The sequence below is a fragment of the Arachis ipaensis genome, chromosome B5 (assembly GCF_059453495.1).
Source record: "Arachis ipaensis isolate K30076 ecotype BB chromosome B5, ASM5945349v1, whole genome shotgun sequence".
In the NCBI taxonomy this organism is placed as follows: Eukaryota; Viridiplantae; Streptophyta; class Magnoliopsida; order Fabales; family Fabaceae; genus Arachis; species Arachis ipaensis.
The window spans coordinates 104,871,200-104,875,332 of NC_142440.1; the positions used below are offsets into that span (position 1 = coordinate 104,871,200).

A 4,133-nucleotide genomic window follows, 5' to 3' on the forward strand; every position below is an offset into this window, starting at 1 on the left:
GCAAACTATCGTTCAACGCCAGTTCCATGCTGCATTCTGGAGTTAAACGCCAGAAACAGGTTGCAAAGTGGAGTTAAATGCCAGAAACAGGTTACAAATTGGCGTTCAACTCCAAAAGAAGCCTCTACACATGTAAAGCTCAATGCTTAGCCCATGCACACACCAAGTGGGCCCTGGAAGTGGATTTCTGCATCAATTACTCATTTCTGTAAACCCTAGTAACTAGTTTAGTATAAATAGGACTTTTTACTATTGTATTTACATATGGGGATTATCTTTTGATCCTTTGATCATGTTAAGGGGGTTGGCCTCTCGGCCATGCCTGGACCTTCATCACTTATGTATTTTCAACGGTAGAGTTTCTACACACCATAGATTAAGGTGTGGAGCTCTGCTGTTCCTCATGAATTAATACAAAGTACTATCGTTTTTCTATTCAATTCAAGCTTATTCCGATTCTAAGATATTCATTTGCACCTCAATATGAATGTGATGATCATGATAGTCATCATCATTCCCAACCTATGAACGCGTGCCTGACAACCACTTCCGTTCTACCTTAGATTGAATGAGTATCTCTGGGATTCCTTAATCAAAATCTTCGTGGTATAAGTTAGAATCCATGGACAGCCATTCTTGAGATCCGGAAAGTCTAAACCTTTTCTGTGGTATTCCGAGTAAGATCTAGGAAGGGATGGCTATGATGAGCTTCAAACTCGCGAGTGCTGGGCGTAGTGACAGATGCAAAAGGATCAATGGATCCTATTCCAGTATGATCGAGAACCGACAGATGATTAGCCATGCAGTGACAGCGCATTGGACCATTTTCATTGAGAGGACAGGATGTAGCCATTGACAATGGTGATGCCTAACATACAGCTTGCCATAGAAAGGAGTATGAATGATTGGATGAAGACAATAGGAAAGCAGAGGTTCAGGAGGAACAAGCATCTTCATACACTTATCTGAAATTCTCACCAATGAATTACACAAGTATCTCTATCTTTAATTTACGTTTTATTTATCTTTTAATTATTAAATCACCATAATCAATTGAATCCGCCTGACTGAGATTTACAAGGTGACCATAGCTTGCTTCAAGCCGACAATCTCCGTGGGATCGACCCTTACTCACGTAAGGTTTATTACTTGGACGACCCAGTGCACTTGCTGGTTAGTTGTGCGAAGTTGTGACAAAGAACTAAAATTATGAACGTGCGTATTGAGTTTTTAGCGCCATTACCAAGGAATGGAACCGTCACGATTTCTGCGCACCAAGTTTTTGGCGCCGTTGCCGGGGATTGTTCGAGTTTGGACAACTAACGGTTCATCTTGTTGCTCAGATTAGGTAATTTTATTTTATTTTTAAGCTTTTTATTTCTTATTTTCGAAAATAATAGAAAAAAAATTTCTTCTTTTTCATTTTTCCTAAAATAATTTTCGAAAAATATACAAAAAAAAAAATTTAATAAAATCATAAAACCAAAAATAATTTGATGTTTCTTGCTTGAATTTAGTGTCTAAAGAATAAAAATTTTTAAGTTTGGTGTCTTGCATGTTTTTCTTTTCTTAAAAATTTTCAAAAATAAGTCTTGATGTTCATCTTGATCTTCAAAGTGTTCTTGGTGTTCATCTTGACATTCAAAGTGTTCTTGCATATTTTTCTTGTTTTGATTCATAATTTTCATGTTTTGAGTCTTTTTGATGTTTTTCTCTTTCATCATTAAAAATTCAAAAATCAAAAAAATATCTTTCCTTTTTTCTTCTCATCAAATTCGAAAATGTGAGTTGATTTTTTCAAAAAATTTTAAAATCTAGTTGTTTCTTATGAGTCAAATCAAATTTTCAATTTAAAAATTTTATCTTTTTCAAATCTTTTTCAAAAATCAAATCTTTTTCAATTTTTTTTCTTTCATAATTTCGAACCTTTCAAAATTATTTTCAAAATCTTTTTCTTTATTTTATATCATATTTTCAAAATTAATTCTAACAATTAATGTGATTGATTCAAAATTTTTAAGTTTGTTACTTGCCTAGTAAGAAAGGTTCAATCTTTAAACTCTAGACTCATATCTTTTTAGTTTCTTGTTAATCAAGTAATCAACTTTAATTTCAAAATCAAATCTTTTTAAATTTCTTTTTCAAATCTTTTTCAAAATAAGTTTCAATCACATCTTTTAAAAAAATCAATTTCAAAATCTTTTCTAACTTCTTTTCTAACTTCTTATCTTTTTAAAATTGATTTTCAAATCTTTTTCAAACTAATCCTATCTTTTTGTTTCAATCATATCTTTTTCAAAACTACCTAACTAATTCTATCTCTAATTTTCGGAAATCCCTTCCCTCTTTTTCGAAATTCCTTTTTAAATTAACTAATTGTTTTAAATTTAATTTAATTTGATTCATTTTTCCTTTCTTAATTTTCTAATTTTAATTTTTTATTTTTTTAAATTCAATTTAAAAATAAAAATACTTTTATTTTATTTTATCTAATTTTCGAAAATTCTTCTCCCTCACCTCCTTCTATTTATTTATTTATTTACTAACACTCCTCTTCATCTAAGAATTCGAACCTACTCCTCACCCTTGTGTTTGGATTCTCCTTCTTCTATTCATATATTCTTCTACTCACATAAAGGAATCTCTATACTGTGACATAGAGGATTTCATATTTTCTATTTTCTTCTTTTTCATATGAGCAGGAACAAGGATAAGAACATTCTTGTTGAAGCTGATCCTGAACCTGAAAGGACTCTGAAGAGGAAGCTAAGGGAAGCTAAAGCACAACTCTCTGGAGAAAATCTGACTGAAAATTTCGAAAAAGAAGGAGACATGGCCGAAAATAATAACAATGCAAGGAAGATGCTTGGTGACTTTACTGCACCAAATTCCAATTTACATGGAAGAAGCATCTCAATCCCTGCCATTGGAGCAAACGACTTTGAGCTAAAACCTCAATTAGTTTCTCTGATGCAACAGAACTACAAGTTTTATGGACTTCCATTAGAAGATCCTTTTCAGTTCTTAACTGAATTCTTGCAAATCTGTGATACTGTTAAGACCAATGGGGTTGATCCCGAGGTCTACAGGCTCATGCTTTTCCCGTTTGCTGTAAGAGACAGAGCTAGAATATGGTTGGACTCTCAACCTAAGGATAGCCTGAAATCTTGGGATAAGCTGGTCATGGCTTTCTTAGCCAAGTTCTTTCCTCCTCAAAAGCTTAGCAAGCTTAGAGTGGATGTTCAAACCTTCAGACAGAAAGAAGGTGAATCCCTCTATGAAGCTTGGGAGAGATACAAGGAATTGACCAAAAGTGTCCTTCTGACATGCTTTCAGAATGGACCATCTTGGATATATTCTATGATGGTCTGTATGAATTATCTAAAATGTCATTGGACCATTCTGCAGGTGGATCCATTCACCTAAAGAAAACACCTACAGAAGCTCAAGAACTCATTGACATGGTTGCAAATAACCAGTTCATGTACACTTCTGAAAGGAATCCTGTGAGTAATGGGACGCCTCAGAGGAAAGGAGTTCTTGAAATTGATACTCTGAATGCCATATTGGCTCAGAATAAAATATTGACTCAGCAAGTCAATATGATCTCTCAGAGTCTGAATGGATTGAAGGAATCATCCAACAGTACTAAAGAGGCATCTTCTGAAGAAGAAGCTTATGATCCTGAGAACCCTGCAATAGTAGAGGTGAATTACATGGGTGAACCCTATGGAAACACCTATAATCCCTCATGGAGAAATCATCCAAATTTCTCATGGAAGGATCAACAAAAGCCTCAACAAGGCTTTAATAATGGTGGAAGAAATAGGTTTAGCAATAGCAAGCCTTTTCCATCATCCACTCAGCAACAGACAGAGAATTCTGAGCAGAATCCATCTAGCGTAGCAAATATAGTCTCTGATCTATCTAAGGCCACTTTAAGTTTCATGAATGAAACAATGTCCTCCATTAGAAATTTGGAGGCACAAGTGGGCCAGCTGAGTAAAAGAGTCACTGAAACGCCTCCAAGTACTCTCCCAAGCAATACAGAAGAGAATCCAAAGAGAGAGTGCGAGGCCATTGATTTGACCATCATGGCCGAACCCACAAGGGAAGAGGAGGATGTGAATCCT

General features: G+C 34.7%; 1 non-coding gene across 1 annotated transcript; it reads right to left on the reverse strand.

Moving 5' to 3' along the window:
* Positions 1 to 3,225: 3,225 nt before the first annotated feature.
* On the reverse strand, positions 3,226 to 3,332 carry LOC148565243 (small nucleolar RNA R71). The gene has a single exon (XR_015885599.1). It is a non-coding gene; the product is annotated as a small nucleolar RNA R71 (small nucleolar RNA).
* Between the last annotated feature and the right edge of the window lie 801 nt (positions 3,333 to 4,133).